Raw genomic sequence first — 18,942 nt, forward strand, 5'->3', positions numbered from 1 at the left:
GATTCATCCTATCCATTGCATGATCCCAATACTTGCGTGCACAATATGCTTCCCATGAATAAACATGCTATCTATGTGCCATATACTTCTATGCTAAATTTGCATCCCCATCGTGTCATACACAATAACTATTCTTTCATGATGGATGACATGTTCTTATACCATGCATCAAATTTCTTTGAGAGATGCTTATCTTGTGCTAACTCACATGTGCACATACACATCCTGATGGATGATGTATACATTTACCACGCGCACAATTTCTTTGGTTTGTGTTTCTTTTATGTAGGTACCCATGAATACTTGTCAACCTCACAATCCCATGAGTTGACAAAATGAGCTCTAGAGAGCAACGATGACTTGGGATCACATGGATTGCCTTTCCCACCGCTCTCTTCGCGCAAAGACTTCGCGCATTTCTTCTACATGGCTCTCACATTGTTATGGGTTATTTACCACTTCTAACTTTATGCCCATATTGCCATGTTTACTTTGCATGATATGCTCATTCCTATGCCTTTGCCATGCATTTGTGACCCATGCTTTGCATTACACATGATGATTGATTCTACTACTTGTATGTGTATTTGCAAGCTTGGTGGAGATATTGCTTGTTATTGCCATGTTCCATTTATGCCACATTCCTATGATGATACTATGATCTTGTTTTGTGCTCGTGCTTGCGATATGTCATGTGCATTGCCTATATCTCTTATTTCCTCACATGACATGATTGCCATGATCTCCTCTAGTGTGTTGCATCTTCCCTCCACTAGTTTGCACGACTTGATTTTTATGCTTTCTCATGTTGCATCCACTTCTTGGATTACTTGCGCCTATCACATGTTTGGTTGCAACAATGTCATTCCTTCACATATGCCATGTCCCATTGATTGCTACATGCTTGCCTTGATTTTCTCACACATGATGAACAATTTCTCTTTCTGTTGTGTTGAGTGCCACTCGTTTTTCACTACACCCTATGCACATTATGCTTGGCTTGTCTTGCACTTGCATGTGTTTAGTCATAACATCTTCTTGGGTGTTGTGAATGACTCTTATGCCTACCATAGACCATTCATTGAGAGTTTTATGCATGCTTGCTATGATATTGAGGTAGATGCTTGTTCACTTGTCCCACATATTAGCACCTTTACCTCACCCTTGCATGATTGTTTCCATGATGCTTCTCCATGTGCTCAATTTATATGCTTACATGCCATGCCACAATCCCTTGTCACACCATATGCTATACTTGATGACGACACTTGTTTGGTTACTCACGTATTGAATGCTTGGTTTTGCTCTTGCTAACCGCATTTGTTTTTCCAAGTGTTTGTTCTACTCTTTCCTTTTGTAGGAATCACAAGACGGTGCGACATTGGAGAGTGACCATTTTGAGCTTCCACATGACAAGTGCTTGGTGATCGTCCACTTCTACACAGCAACGCCGTCTCCTTCCCATGGTGATGAAGATCACGATCCGTGGACGGATCTCTCCCAAGGGGGGGGGGGAGATGATGAGGAGCATCCCTCGACCATCACCATGGACGTCTCACCACCACCGCAAGGATGGAGAGGACCCTTGACAAGAGCTCATGCACGCGACATCGAGAACGAGGTACTTCGGAGATCGTCACGAGAAAGCACGGAGGAATCACCAAGTTCACAGGAGAACCAAGAAGGAGAAGGAAGAAGGACGCGCGAGAAGTACGAATCAAAGGAGGTCCCGGACCACCCCGCCCCCTACAGCCGGCGGAGCCCCTGGCTACCCCGGGTGCCCGGCCCTAACCTGGGCGCAGCCCCTGCCGGCCCCGGGTGCTCGGCCATGGAGGGCCCGGGTGCCCGCACCTCCCTGGGCGCTGCCCCGGCCGGCCCCGGGTGTCCGGCCTTGGAGCCCCGGGTGCCCGGCCCCTCCTGCTGGTGCTGCTGTCTTCACCTCCGGGTGCCCGTCCCAGCACACCCCGGGTGCCCCGCCCACCGGCCGCCTGCCTGGTCTGGGTGCCCGGGACTTGGGCCCCCGGGTGCCCAGCCTCCCGCCTCCAGCCTCCTGGCGCCACCCCAGGTGCCCGGGCTTGGAACCCCTGGGTGCCCGTGCCACCTACAGCCGGCCCCTGACCTGTCCGGGTGCCCGGCCCCTTTCCCCCTGGTGCCCGGACCACTCTGCAAAGGCATGCGTGCAAGTTGGGGATTTTTCCCTTGTAACCCTCTCCCCCTCTTATTTCGCCCCTAGAATATAAGTACCCCCCACCTAGCTCATTTAGAGGATAGCAAAGTATTGGATAGACAAAAAGAGAGCTTTGCTCATCTTCCTCCTCATGGAGATCATGACCTCCTAAAGGAGAAGATCCTCTTGTGGATGCCAAGCCCTCCTCTTGGAGAAGGATCCCCATCATAGGACCATCAAGACCTCTCTCCTCATAGTATTAGGATGAACGCTACCATGTATCTTGTTTCCCTTTGATTGTTCATGTACCTTGTGGATCTTGTGTGTTTGTTGGTCTAGTAGATGTGTGATTGGACTTGTTCTTGAGTGTTCTTCTTTTTTTCTCTCTTGTGTTCATCTTGTTCTTGGGGATCCCCCTCCAATTCGTGAAAGATCTCCACATAGGGTTTCACCCTACAACACACAAGTACTCAAACTGCTCGCGGAGAGCGTGCGAATCTAGACAATACTCCTGGCTAGCGCAAGGAGGCCCGGAGTACCCTCAAATTTTGCCTTAAGCAGGACTTTTTGGCCCTGAAAGTCAAAGAACATCATTCGCCGCTGTTTTTCGGACAAGTTTCTGAGCCCATTGGTACTTCCTTTTGAAGGAAATTCAAGGCTCATAGATATTAGCCCCCCTGGTAGGGACAAACATAGCTTTCTGCAGATGCTCTATGATCCAGGCAATCTCATTTGGCCGTAAATAGAAGAAAATCTAGCGGCTATATGCCTTATTCTCCTAGTTTCCGCCAGATGGCGTGCTGTAACTCATGCACGTGAAATCCAAGAACAAAAGGGCATTCCTGTCTTCGGTCAATATATATGTGGAAACAATATCTCCACTATAGAGGACAAGCAATTTCAGGGCGGTCACGCAAAAAGCGTCCCGGGAAAATGAAGTACTTTCAAGGACTGTCATAGAACGGTTATAACTTTGTCATTCGAAGTCCGTGTCGGATCCACAAGTACTCAAACTGCTCGCGGCGAGCGTGCGAATCCAGAAAATACTCCTGGCTTCCGCCAGGAGGCTCTGAGTACTGATGCGGATCATCCTACGGACATCACCATGTCAAGAGTTCATTTGGCAAGTGACACGTGCAACATCTACTTCTCATACATAAAGGTGAATCTTCTCCTTTACACGTGTTCACTTGACCCCTTCGAGGATGGCATACTACTTGACACTCCACTCGTGTTCATGCATAGGCATTGCCGGAGCTTCACGGACGTCGAGGAGGAGTGCAAGCGCCAAGGAACAACTACACCATCCGCGAGGGAAGCCTGGAAGTGACGACAGAAGAAGACAGAGCTGCTGAAGCTACAGCGGCCGGAGATCCGGCCCAGAGGTCGGACATCCAACGCCTGTGCAGCCGCCAAGGAGCTCCACCAACGGAGGATCAACAACATCAGCGACCGGACATCCGGCGCCAGCGCCGGACTTCTGGCGCCTCGCCAAAGCCCGGACATCTGGCCTCTCCCCCGGAAATCCGGCAGTGACGACAGAACACACCCGAAGTTTGGCCACTTCAGCCCGGACATCCGGCCGAGACCCCGGACATCCGGCTCGTCCGGAAGCCCCGGACGTCCGGTACCTGCGCGTGCCTAACCGGGCCAAAGGCCCATGTATCCCCCTCTCACTTACCCCTTCATGGGCTAGCACTATATATACTCCTCCACCTCCTTCTAGTTAGGGTCAGCAAAGGGATAGCTCATTTGTATGTGAGCTTTGCTCCTACCACTCCTCCTCTTGAGAGAGAGAGAGAGAGAGAGAGAGAGAGACCACTACTCCATTGGAGGCCAAGACCTCCATCTTGGAGAAGATCCTGCGGGATATCATCAAGACCCCCTCACGGGTGGACCCCCCATCAAGACCTCCTCATGGAGATGAACTCTACCTTGTATCTTTCCTTTTGTTGTTCATGTACCCTTGTGGATCTTGTGTGTTTGATTGTCTAGTGGATGTGTGATTGGACTTGTTCTTGAGTGTTTCCCCTTGTGATTTCTCCCCGTTCTCCCCTGTGTTCTTCGTGTTCTTCGAGGGATCCCACTCGAATCGCGAAAGATCAGCCTACACCGGGTTAGCCCTGTATCATATGGTATGATGAGCCACGTTTATCACGTATTTGGAGTCCCTCCCATCGTTTTCTAGATTCTTTTTCTTGATTTCGTCCTAAATTTTGAAAATCCCCACCAAAAATAGCTCCAATTGTTTTTGTGATTTGTTGGTTTGACGATGTTTTGTTGATTTTGATCCATGGATTTGCTTGGTTTCAAGTGGATCTAGCATTTCCCCAGGTTTCCCCACCTTCCATCCATGAAATCTCTCTAATTTTACCCTTGGAATCATCCATCTCCACCCCCAATTTGAAAATTTCCGCCCCAAACAAGATCTGGAATCGTCGGGCCGGACATCCGGGCCACAGGCCGGACATCCGGGCCGTCGGCCGGACATCCGGACCCAAAGCCGGACATCTAGGCCCTGGAGCACCAAATCTGCACGGTTCTGGACATACACCCCCGGAAATCTGGCCCCTACCCCCGGATATCCGGCCCCTGGGAAATAAGCCTCCCGTGTTTCACCGTTTTGACCATAACTAATTCATCCGAACTCCGATTTTGACGTTCTTTAGCTCGTTTTGAAGCTATTGACATCCCCCATCCCACAAAAATACCACAATCACCATTTGACTCCATAAAATTTTTGGAATTTTGGCATATTTGCCTAGGGCTCCCACCACATCATCCGCTACACCACCACCGACTTCCGCAACCTAACCCTTTTTTCTTTCCATAGCATTAGTGGTTGCTTGAATAGTGATTTGAATCTCCTAAGGTGTCTCGGCTACTTAGGGATGGTTGCTTCTTCATCAACCACCACCACCACTTCCGCATAACCCTGCCCACCATACACTTCCGACAACCGAACTTAACCCAATTTTGTTTGAGCTTGTTTGAGTTGTGACTTGTGGCTTGATGCGGAGCATCCCTCGCTCATCCCCATGGACGTAACTACATCTCCCTCAACACCACTTGGACCCATGACAAGAGCTAGATCAAAGGCTATTGAAGATAACGTGAACTCGCACCTCTCCGAACTCCCTCCCTCTACTCACGAGACTTGGCTACTACCTCATACGGACACTCTGTGTGTGATTAGGTACTTGGAGGAGAGCCACGGGATAGCTACACCCAACGGCCAAGGTGGCAAGGACACAAGCATGAACATCAAGAAGAAGAGCTACTTCCAAAGCTACAGGCACCGGCCGACCGACCGGGCCCGGATGTCCGACCCCTGAAGGTTGCTACAGCCGAGAGAAGGAAGGCCAGGCAAAGCTCCAGGCAAGGGACGACCGGCCCAGACCGGACGTCCGACGACTCCCAGGCCCCGGACGACCGGCGCCCTCCAGACGACCGACAACTGGGCACCCAAGAGGAAATTAACGGAAGATCGAAGCCACCGGACGACCGGACAACCAACACCCGAGCCGAATCTACGGAAGTCCGATGATCTACGGACGTCCGGACCGTCCCGAAGCTCCGGACGACCGATGTCCTCCGGACGTCCGACGCCTGAAAGACCGCAGCCTCGGGCTGATGCCCTTGTACCCCTTCACTTTGACCCCCATTTGCACTACAACTATAAATAGGTCTCTCCCACCTCCTAGCTAGGGTCAGCATTGTCATAGCTCATTTTGAGATAGAGCATAGCTCATCCGTACTGGATCTACTCCACGTGAGGGGCCGTGCCTCTTCGGAGGAGATCCATTCGGATTCAAGGCTTCCATCCAGAGAAGACAATCAAGACCTCCTCACGGAGAAGAATGGTTACTAGTGTATCGTTCGTTGTTGACTTTGTATCCCGTGTTACTCGTGCCTCGATGATCTAGACCTTGTGTGATCGATCTCTTGTTGGTTGAGTGTTTCTCTCGTTCTTCCCCGTGATTTTCTTGTGTTTTTTCGTGCGTTATTCGTGTTTCCCCAAAGGATACACTCCAAACGTGAAAGATCGGCCCTATAGGGTTCCGCCCTACATCATCTTGGTATCATGAGCCACATTGATCATGTTTCTGGAGCCCCTACCCCGTGTGTTCTAGCTTGATTTTGTTGTTTTCTTCCTAAATCCGAAAATTTCCCACCAAAAATAGCCCCCAAATTTTTTTGTGATTTGTTGGTGAGTTGAAATTTTGTTCGATCTGGTCCATGGATTTGTCTTGCCACGTGTGGATCTAGCTTTCCCCACCCTCCCCACCCTTTTCCTTCCACAAATCCGCTCGATTTCGACATCACTATCTTCTTCCTCTCTGAAATCGTGTTGTTCATCTAGTGCCCGATTTTCGCCTAGGTTACAGACGGCCGGACCCTGCCGGACGTCCGATGACCGGACGACCGTGACCACCCGGACGTCTGTGTAACTCTGACGAAACTGAATCTGGTTCAGTTTGGCCACCACCACAACTCCACCTTCCACCACATCTTCCAAACCCACATACACCACCATCATCCCCAATACCTCCTATGACGATTTTGACACGTTTTGGTCTTTGAGATTTGGAGTTGTGGCTCCCGTGTCCTATTGTGTTTCGGCTATATAGGTAAGGTTCGACATCATCATCACCACGGCTCATCTTCGCAAGGGTCTCATCATCGCCAAGGACGGTAACCTCGACGACATCTTTGTCATACCTTGCAATTGCATTGATACCCACATTGCCTTACTTTTGCATAGCTTACCCATCGAGACTAGCCTTTGAGTATTGCCAGCAACGTGACTTGTGCACATTAGTAATCATACTCCATAGCATATATACAATACCATAGTGGTGCATATCTTGACATCAACTCATGTGTCACAAAGTTGTCATCGCATACACAATTGCTATCTTGGTTCGTGAAGTTTGCATGAGAAAAGAGCTCAAAAGTGAAAGAGCCACCCAAGATTTTAAGCAAAGAGGAAAGATAAGCAAAGAGCTTATGAGCAAGAACCATAGCATCATACTACATTAAGATTGTCATACTCGATCATCTTGGATCATAGAACCGAAATACCATACATATAGCATACTTGGGATAGAGGTCGTTGCATTTTTTCCTAGTAGGTTGTGCACAAGTTCCGTATCCGCCTATTGTGCAATCGTGCTAGTGTCTCTCGTGTATTGTGCAATAAGAGCATTTTCGTGGATTCCACATTTTGGCTCATTTTTGGTTTGCACAATCCCACTTATCTATTTGCATGTGTGTTTCCGTGTACCATTATTTGCTTGGTCTACTTGTTGCACTTGCAAATTTGTGAATCTTTTCCATCATTATTGAAGCTCACTTACAATTGCATCAAATTTTGTGCCACCATCCTAACCAAGCTCCACCATAAGATTTTACTTGTGTAGGTGTGAGAACCGACAAGAATTGTTACCAATAGTGCTATTTCATTGTCCGCATTTGAGTGAACTTGATTCATTGTCAACATCGGTCAAGGTACATTGGTATAAGTTCTTCTCTTTCTACCACTCACATTTTGCTTCGAATGATGGATAGGCCGAGTACTTCTACCAACCCACTCTTCATCGAGCAAGACGGCGACATGTCATCATACGTCACCAAGAGCCACCTCTTTGGTGCACAACGAGCTTTACATCAAGAACAACAAGCTATGAACGAACGCATCGACAACCTCGCCACCGACTTGCGACTCTCCGAGCAACGTACCAAGGACTACTTCGACAACAAGCTCGACGCACACAAGCAAGAGAACGATGCAAGAATGGACGAGATCCGCGCCTTGTTGGTGAACTGTCCTCCTTCAACTTCTTCATACTCAAGACGGAGCCACTCAAGTCGACACTCCGACGACTCCTTCTCCGGCTCAAGTACTCCGTCATCGAACACTCTTCGACGAGCCACGCGTCAAGACCGTCATGCATGTCGCAACCCGCTATACGACAAGAATTCACAAGAGCAAGTCGATGAGCAAGTCCCTCGTCCTCACTCAAACCAAGTCGCTTTTTCTCAAGCTCAAGAACAACAATGACTACGGCACCAAGAAGAAGAACGAGCGCGTCTACACCAAGAGCAACAAGACGCCGAGGCCCAACGTCTTCAGCAACAATTACGTGATGCGCAAGCTCTTGAGGTGCAATGTGCCCTTCAAGAATCAAGTCGAGCCATCGCCAACCGCAATCGCGAACGGTGCAATCAAGAGGAAGCCCTTCGAGAAGAAATCCAAGAGAGGAACTACCAACCGCGAGTGCAACGTCAAGTTCCTCAAGCTCCTTCACAAGCTCGTCAAGCCCCACCTCAACCTCAAATTCAACAAGAGCAAGTTGATCATGGACTTCCTCCATGCCAAGAGCAACATGAGGATGATTACCCTCCACGTCAAGGGCATCATCATCACCATCTCCAACAACACAATGAAGAGCAACATTATCGCAAGCTCAAATTCACAATGCCCAAGTTCAATGGAAGTAATGATCTCGAAGAGTACCTTTCATGGGCATTGAAGTTCGACAAAATCTTTCGTTTGCACAACTATGAGGAAGAGAAGAAGATCGCTATGGCATCACTTGAGTTCCAAGACTATGTGCTCATGTGGTGGGAACAAGTCCTTGAGCACCGAGAAGCAAGAGGTGAACCACCTATCACCACTTGGGCTCAAATGAAGGAAGTCATGCGCGCATGTTTTGTGCCCACCTACTACAACCGTGATCTTTTCAAGAAGCTACAACTCCTAAAGCAAGGAACAAAGAGTGTTGAAGAATACTTCAAGGAAATGGAGATAGCCATGATTCGAGCCAATGTCACGGAAGATGATGAGCAAACAATGGCACGATTCTCGAATGGACTCAATCATCCCATCAAGAAGATCGCCGACTTCCAACCCTACTCCAACCTCATTGAGCTCGTACATCAAGCTACAATGGCGGAACGTCAAGTGCAAGATGACTTCAAGTACGCGCAAACAATGGCACGATTCTCGAATGGACTCAATCATCCCATCAAGAAGATCGCCGACTTCCAACCCTACTCCAACCTCATTGAGCTCGTACATCAAGCTACAAAGGCGGAACGTCAAGTGCAAGATGACTTCAAGTACGCAAAGTACTCATCCAAGACCTACGGCTTCTCCAACAACCAAGCTTCAACAACTACCCCAACCTCTACATCAACCAAGCCTTCTCCAAGAAACGACGACAAGCCAAGTTACAAGAAAACTTCGTCAAGTTCAAGTCGTCTTCCTCCTACTACAAGCAACTTCAAGCCGCGTGCTTCATCATCTACTCCGACCGATGAGACCATCAAGACAAGCTCCTTCAAGTGTTTCACTTGCGGCGGCCGAGGCCACAAGTCTTATGAATGCACAAACAAGCGCACCATGATCCTCAACGACGATGGCACCTATGACTCCATGAGTGATGAGGAGATGGAAGCCCTTGAACAAGTAGCCATGCACCGACGAGTGAACGAGGATGAAGATGATCAAGTGTTTTGTGATGAAGATACGAGCCCCGCTCTCGTTGTCTCCAAGGTATTGACTCTTCAACATCAACAAGAAGAAGACCAAAGATGCCACATCTTCCACACTAAGGCCGGCATCAATTAAAGGTCCATCAATGTCATCATCGATGGAGGTAGTTGTCACAACTTGGCAAGTGAAGAACTATGCTACAAGCTTCAATTGGTCAAGAGGAAGCACCCGCACCCCTACAAGGTTCAATGGCTAAGTGACTCCGGCACTATACGCGTTGAGCATACGGTCCAAGTCTCCTTCAAAATTGGTGCATATGAGGACACTTTGGAGTGTGATGTGGTCCCAATGACCGTTTGCCACCTCCTTCTTGGTCGACCATGGCAATTCGACTGTGGTGTCATCCACAATGGGCGTACCAATCACTATAGCTTCAAGATGAAAGGGAAGGAGTATGTGCTACGACCTATGTCTCCTAGTCAAGTGATAGCCGACAAGCAACCCACCCATCATGGAGAGAAGTGTGAGAAAGTGATCCACCAAAAAGTGAGTGAGAGCCACAAGCCAAACTTGAGCGCCTCTTCGCCTAGAGAGAAAAATCTAGTCCTATTTTCCACAAAATGTGAGATGAGAGAAGTGTGTGAGAACCCATCGAGTGTTATGCACTTTGTCCTTGTGTGGAAGGATGGGGAACCAAAAACTAACACCTCTCACGAGCTACCTTTAGTGTTTCAATCTCTTTTGTAGGAATTCCAAGATGTTTTCCCCGATGAGCTACCTCCAGGTCTACCTCCTCTACAAGGCATTGAGCATTGAATCGACCTCATCCCCGGAGCACCTCTCCCAAACAAAGCTCCATACCATGTCAACCCTGAAGAAACTAAGGAGATCCAATGGCAAGTACAACAACTAATCGACAATGGGCATGAACGTGAAAGCTTAAGTCCTTGTGTCGTTCCTGTTATACTTGTGCCTAAGCAAGATGTAAGTGTTCGCATGTGTTCCGATTGTAGACCTATAAATGCTATTACTGTTCTCTATAGACATCCTATTCCTTGCCTAGATGATATGCTTGATGAACTTAGCGGAGCCGCCTTTTTCTCAAAAATTGATCTTAAAAGTGATTATTATCAAATCCGCATACAAGAGGGTGATGAATGGAAAACTACTTTCAAAACCAAATTTGGCTTGTATGAGTGGTTAGTTATGCCTATGGGTTTATCGGAAGCTCCCGGTACTTTCATGCATCTTATGAATTATGTGCTTCGCCCTTATATTGGAGTCTTTGTTGTGGTTTACTTTGATGACATTCTTGTTTTTAGCAAATCCATGAAAGAGCATCTTAATCATGTTAGGGACACTTTGCAAACCCTTCGCAAGGAACGTCTTTATGCCAACTTGAAAAAATGCACGTTTCGTGTTGACAAACTCGTTTTCTTGGGTTTTGTTGTCTCTTCCAAGGGTGTCCATGTTGATGAACCTAAAATTGAAGAAATTAAAACTTGGCCCCAACCCACCAATTTGCAACAAGTGTGTAGCTTTCTTGGTCTTGCAGGTTTTTATCGTTGCTTTGTGAAAGATTTTAGCACTATTGCCGCTCCTTTGCCTGCCTTGAGTAAGAAGAATGCTCCTTTTGTTTGGGGATCTTTGCAATCCACCACTTTTGATGATCTCAAATCTTTGCTTACTCATGCTCCGATTCTTGCTTTACCCAACTTTGAGAAAACTTTTGAGGTTCATTGTGATGCAAGTGGTATCGGAATTGGCGGAGTTTTGATGCAAGAAAAATGAGCCATTGCATATTTTAGTGACAAACTCTCCGGTGCTCAACTTAACTACCCCTTCTATGACAAAGAATTGTATGCTTTAGTACGTGTGCTACATGTTTGGGAACATTATCTTAGACCTCATGAGTTTGTCATCCATACCGATCATGAAACGCTTAAGTACTTAAAAGGTCAAACTAAGTTGAACAAGCGTCATGCCAAATGGAGTGAATTTATTGAATCTTTCCCCTATGTGGTCAAGTACATTAAGGGTAAGGAAAACGTAGTTGCGGATGCACTTTCACGCATATGCAGGCTTGTCACTAAGCTTGAGTTGAATGTTATCGGATTTGAGCACATAAAAGACTTGTATGCTAATGATCCATCTTTTTCTACCCCTTATGCTAAATGTTTGACGCATACATCTTGGGAACAATATTACATCAAGGATGGTTATCTTATCAGAGCTAACAAACTATGCATTCCCGAGTTTTCTCTTCGTTTGCTCCTTTTGCAAGAGGCTCATGGAGGCGGACTCATGGGACATTTTGGACACGACAAGACATTCGCCACGCTCTCCAAGAACTACTTTTGGCCCAAGATGTTCCGCGACGTCTCACGCTTCACCAACCGATGCTCTACATGTCGCAAAGCTAAGTCTAAAGCTCAATTACATGGTCTTTACATGCCTCTTCCTATTCCTTATCAACCTTGGGAAGACATTAGCATGGATTTTGTACTTGGTTTGCCTAGAACTCAAAATGGAAAGGATTCCATGTTTGTTGTTGTGGACCGATTTTCTAAGATGGCACATTTCATTCCTTGCAACAAGATAGACGATGCTTCACACGTTGCAAATCTCTTTTGTAGGGAAATGTTGCGACTCCATGGAGTACCAAAGACAATCGTCTCCGATCGTGACATCAATTTCTTAAATTACTTTTGGAAGACCCTATGCGCCAAGCTCGGAATCAAGCTCTTGTTCTCATCTGCATACCATCCTCAAACCGACGGCCAAACGGAGGTGATGAACCTGACACTCTCCACTCTACTTCGCGTGTTGATCAAGAAGAACATCAAGGAGTGGGAAGCATGTCTACCCATCGCCGAGTACGCCTACAACCATGCAAGACATTCGACTACCGGCAAGTCCCCCTTCGAGGTCGTCTACGGCTTCAACCCGTTGTCACCATTGGACATTCTACCTCTTCCTCTACAAGAGCGCACCAACATGGATGCGGGTGCACGGGCAAGCTACATCAAGAAGATGCATGAGGATACAAGGCACACCATCGAGAGCCAAGTACAACGACTAGCGACCAAGCTCAACATAACAAGCAACCCATGATCTTCAACATTGGCGATCTCGTGTGGCTACACCTTCGTAAGGACCTCTTCCCCAACGAAAACAAGTCAAGACTTCTCCCTCGAGCTGATGGACCCTTCAAGGTGCTAGCACGCTACAACGACAACGCCTACAAGTTAGACCTCCCACGAGGCAGGTACAATGTGAGCGACATCTTCAACGTCAAGGACCTCGCGTCATACCATGGAGATGAAGCTTTTGATCCGAGGTCGGATCTCTCCCAAGGGGGGAGATGATATGGAGCATCCCTCGCCCATCCCCATGGAGGTACCTACATCTCCCTCAACACCACTTGGACCCATGAGAAGAGCTAGATCAAAGGCTATTGAAGATAAGGTTAACTCGCTCCTCTCCGAACTCCCTCTCTCTACTCACGAGACTTGGCTACTACCTCATACGGACACTCTCTATGTGTGATCAGGTACTTGGAGGAGAGCCACGGGACAGCTACACCCAATGGCCAAGGTGGCAAGGACACTAAGCATGAACATCAAGAAGAAGAGCTACTTGGGAAGCTACACGCACCGGACGACCGGCCGGGCCCGGACGTCCGACCCCTGAAGGTTGCTACAGCCGAGAGAAGGAATGCCAGCCAAAGCTCCACGCAACGGATGACCGGCCCAGACCGGACGTCCGACGACTCCCAGGCCCCGGACGACCAACGCCTTCCGGACGACCGACAACTGGGCACCCGAGAGGATATTAACGGAAGACCGAAGCCACCGGACGACCGGGCGACCAGCACCCGAGCCGAATCTACGAAAGTCCGACGATCTACGGACGTCCGCACCGTCCCGAAGCTCCGGACTGACGTCATTCGGACGTCCGAAGCCTGAAAGACCGCAGCCTCGGGCTGATGCCCTTGTACCTCGAGGGAGTCCTGGACTAGGGGGTGTTCGGATAGCCGAACTATCATCATCGGCCGGACTCCAAGACTATGAAGATACAAGATTGAAGACTTCGTCCCGTGTCCGGATGGGACTTTCCTTGGCGTGGAAGGCAAGCTTGGCGATATGGATATGTAGATATCCTACCATTGTAACCGACTCTGTGGAACCCTAGCCCTCTCCGGTGTCTATATAAACCGGATGGTTTTAGTCCATAGGACGAACAACAATCATACCATAGGCTAGCTTCTAGGGTTTAGCCTCCTTGATCTCGTGGTAGATCTACTCTTGTAATACCCACATCATCAATATCAATCAAGCAGGACGTAGGGTTTTACCTCCATCAAGAGGGCCCGAACCTGGGTAAAACATCGTGTCCCTTGTCTCCTGTTACCATCCGCCTAGACGCACAGTTCGGGACCCCCTACCCGAGATCCGCCGGTTTTGTCACCGACATTGGTGCTTTCATTGAGAGTTCCTCTGTGTCGTCACCGATAGGCTCAATGGCTTCTTCGATCATCAATAACGACGCAGTCCAGGGTGAGACTTTCCTCCCCGGACAAATCTTCGTATTCGGCGGCTTTGCACTGCGGGCCAATTCGCTTGGCCATCTGGAGCAGATCGAAAGCTACGCCCCTGGCTGTCAGGTCAGATTTGGAAGTTTGAACTTCACGGCTGACATCCGCGGAGACTTGATCTTCGATGGATTCGAGCCACAGCCGAGCGCGCCGCACTGTCACGATGGGCATGATTTAGCTCTGCAGCCGGACAGTGCCCTGGAGGCCGCACACGAGCCCGCTCGGACCCTCGACTCAGAGCCGGCTGCGTAGATCGAGGACGGGTGGCTAGACACCGCCTCGGGGGCTGCAACCTCTACGGCGATGGAGCCGAATACTGGCCTTGTCCCTTGTGAAGCTCGTGACTCCGAGGTGCCGGACTCCTCGCCGGACTCCGCACCTCCCGCGACCCCTCCAATCGAATCCGATTGGGCGCCGATCATGGAGTTCACCGCTGCGGACATCTTTCAACACGCACCTTTCGGCGACATCTTGAGTTCGCTAAAGTATCTCTCGTTATCAGGAGAGCCCTGGCCGGACTGCGGTCAGGACGGTTGGGATGCGGACGACAAAGAAATTCAAAGCCCACCCACCACCCACTTAGTAGCCACTGTCGACGATCTAACCGACATGCTAGACTTCGACTCCGAAGACATCGACGGTATGGACGACGATGCCGGAGACGACCAAGAACCAGCGCCTACTGGGCACTGGAAAGCCACCTCATCATATGACATATACATGGTGGATATCCCAAAGGATGGGAATGGCAAAGGAACAGCGGAGGATGACCCCTCCAAGAAACAGCCCAAGCGCCGGCTTCAGCGGCGCCGTTCTAAATCTCACCACAGCAACAATGGAGATTCTGGCACCGAAGATAATAATACCCCAGACAGTGCCGAAGACAACCCCCTCCAGCAAGATTCAGCACAGGAGGACGGAGAAGCCAGCCCTCATGAGAGAGCGGCAGACGAAGAGGTAGAGGATGATAATTACATGCCTCCCTCTAGAGACGAGGCAAGCCTCGACGACGACAAATTTGTCGTGCCTGAGGATCCCGCCGAACAAGAGCGTTTTAAACGTAGGCTTATGGCCACGGCAAACAGCCTCAAGAAAAAGCAGCAACAACTTAGAGCTGATCGAGATCTGCTAGCCGACAGATGGACTGAAGTCCTTGCGGCCGAAGAGCATGAGCTCGAACGCCCCTCCAAAAGCTACCCCAAACGCAAGCTGCTCCCCCGATTAGAGGAGGAGGCATATAAACCTGCATCACCAGCGCACAAATATGGCTGACCGACCACTCCGTCGCCACGACAGAGAGGCCTGTAGGCCCTCCACTAGAACCGTACCCCGACATCGCTCGAAAAGCACAAGGCCACAGGGGAACGCTCTGGACTTGCGAGATATATTGGAGGATAAAGCAAGACAAACAAGATCGATCTACGGATTGCGTGGGCGCCCCATGCTACGTGACGACAACCGTCGCACCGGACACAGCAAGTCCGGCTGGGCCGAACACAGTAGACAAAGCTCTTTTGAGCTTCGTCATGATATAGCCCAATACAGAGGCGCCGCACACCCACTATGCTTCACAGATGAAGTAATGGATCATCAAATCCCCAAAGGGTTTAAACCCGTGAATATTGAATCTTATGATGGCACAACACACCCCGCGGTTTGGATTGAAGACTATCTCCTTCATATACACATGGCCCGCGGTGATGATCTTCACGCCATCAAATACCTCCCACTCAAGCTTAAAGGACCAGCTCGGCATTGGCTTAATAGCTTGCCAGCGGAATCAATTGGGTGTTGGGAGGACCTGGAAGCCGCATTCCTTGATAACTTCCAGGGCACGTATGTGCGACCACCAGATGCTTACGGCCTAAGCCATATAATTCAGCAGCCAGACGAATCGGCCAGACAATTCTGGACACGATTCTTAACTAAGAAAATCAAATCGTCGACTGTCCGGATGCAGAGGCCCTCGCGGCCTTCAAACATAATATCCGCGACGAGTGGCTTGCCCGGCACCTGGGATAGGAAAAGCCGAAATCCATGGCAGCCCTCACATCACTCATGACCCGCTTCTGCGCGGGAGAGGACAGCTGGCTAGCCCGCAGCAACAACCTCAGCAAAAATTCTGGCAGTCCGGATATCAAGGACCGCAATGGCAGGTCACGTCGCAACAAGAACAATCACCGCATTAACGGCGACAATAATGAGGATACGGCAGTCAATGCCGGATTCAGAGGCTCTAAACCCGGTCAGTGGAAAAAGCCATTCAGAAGAACTACTCCGGGTCCGTCCAATTTGGACCGAATACTCGATCGCTCGTGCCAGATACACGGCACCCCCGAAAAGCCAGCTAACCACACCAACAGGGACTGTTGGGTATTCAAGCAGGCAGGCAAGCTAATTGCCGAAAACAACGACAAGGGGCTGCATAGCGATGACGAGGAAGAGACCCGACCGCCGAACAATAGAGGACAGAAGGGTTTCCCCCCACAAGTGCGGACGGTGAACATGATATACGTAACCCACATACCCAAAAGGGAGCGGAAGCGTGCACTCAGGGATGTATACGCGATGGAGCCAGTCGCCCCGAAGTTCAACCCATGGTCCTCCTGCCCGATCACTTTTGATTGAAGGGACCACCCCACCAGCATCCGCCATGGCGGATTCGCCGCATTAGTTTTAGACCCAATCGTCGATGGATTTCACCTCATCAGAGTCCTGATGGACGGCGGCAGCAGCCTGAACCTGCTTTATCAGGATACAGTGCACAAAATGGGCATAGACCCCTCAAGGATTAAACCCACAAAGACGACCTTTAAAGGCGTCATACCAGGTGTAGAGGCCAATTGTACAGGCTCAGTTACACTGGAAGTGGTCTTCGGATCCCCGGATAACTTCCGAAGCGAGGAGTTAATCTTCGACATAGTTTCGTTCCGCAGCGGCTATCATGCTCTGCTCGGACGTACCGCGTTTGCAAAGTTCAACGCGGTGCCACACTACGCATACCTCAAGCTCAAGATGCCAGGCCCTCGAGGAGTCATCACGGTCAACGGAAACACTGAACGCTCTCTCCGAACGGAGGAACATATAGCAGCTCTCGTGGCAGAAGTACAGTGCAGCCTCTTAAGGCAATTCTCGAGTCCGACCGTTAAGCGACCGGACACGGCTAAACGCGCCCGGAGTAACCTACAACAAGACCACCTGGCACGTTCCGAGAACGCGTAGCAATGCGGCCCCAACCCCAGCCCCTGCAAAATTGCAAGATTGGTCCTTCGCGTACATCATTACGCTCTGGAGATACCATGGGCATAGGGGGAGGGGCACGACCATGATAGGCCTAGAATGCGGCTTAACCACACCAGGGGCTCTCAAGTGTGTCGTTCTTTTTTTCTCTTTTTCTTTCTTTTTTTTACCCACAGGACTCCGTTCATCAGAGGCCCTGTCCGGTAGTAGACCTGCCGAACTCACGATGCAACAGCCAGGGAAGGAGAAAGGCTACGACGAATATCCAGGTGGTCTCCATTACGAGCATTAAATCTGTTTTATACACCATTCCGCAGCCTATCCCTGGAGGGGGACATGTTTAATAGTCCCATCCCTTGCTTACCGCACTATTTGTATCGTTCTGCATTCACGGCAGTATTTCTTGAATAAACAATGCAACACCTTTTTGCTTATAATTGCATTCCTTTCTTATACATATGTTCATTTATGACATGTTGCATCCGTACACTTTGGTATGGCTAAATACACCAGGGGCTTATGTTTCCCGCATCGTGCTGGGATAAGTCCGAACACTTTCACAAGTGCGGCACCCCGAACTTATAGCATTATATGCATCGGCTCTGAATCATGTCTTGGGTCAATAGTTGGGTTTGCCCGGCTCCCATGTTTTGGTACCTTACGTTCCGTTGTATCGGCTAAGGTAGCACTGGGAGAACCACTGCGATTGCGCCCCAGTTGAGCTGGGCGAGCGCCTCAGTGGAGAAAGCTAAAACTGACCGTCATGATGAGGCGAGAGCCGGTCGCTGTTCGAGAGGGTTTTTTCGAGTCCCTAAAGACTTATGCCGCTTAGAGCGAGGAACCGGCTTTGTCCGGCCCAGGCGTGGATAGCGCCCCAAATTCGGCCTTCCGAACACTAGGGGCTTCGCTGAAATTTAAAATTATAGAATTCTATGGCTAGGTGAGAGTGTTCAAGCATTATAAGTCCGGCTGCCTCATTCGTTGTGTTGAGTGCCTCCCTAGATGGACCCAAAAATGGGAACAAGAGTGCTCAAATTTATCCCGAACACCCCAGCACTCGTGGCATGGGGGCTGAAGCCGACGACTTGCCATCTCTCAGATTTGATAAACGGCCGCACAGAAGGTAATATTTTAAATTAACAAGCATTGCTTAGCACATATGAACAAAGTTTTCAGCGCACAGGATAAAAAAATGCGAGTCTACTCAAATATTACATCTTTGGATCACTCACCCGCAATAATGCGGGCACCCTTCAGGACACTCTTATAATACATCTCGGGCGTGCGATACTCCTTGCCCGGCGGTGGCGCGTCCGTCACAAGCTTCTCAGCATCCATCTTGCCCCATTGCATCTTTGCGCGGGCAAGGGCCCGACGGGCACCTTCAATACACGCTGAGTGCTTGATGACTTCAACCCATGGACAAGCATCCACCAG

This window comes from Triticum aestivum, chromosome 3B, assembly GCF_018294505.1.
Source record: "Triticum aestivum cultivar Chinese Spring chromosome 3B, IWGSC CS RefSeq v2.1, whole genome shotgun sequence".
Classification (NCBI taxonomy): domain Eukaryota; kingdom Viridiplantae; phylum Streptophyta; class Magnoliopsida; order Poales; family Poaceae; genus Triticum; species Triticum aestivum.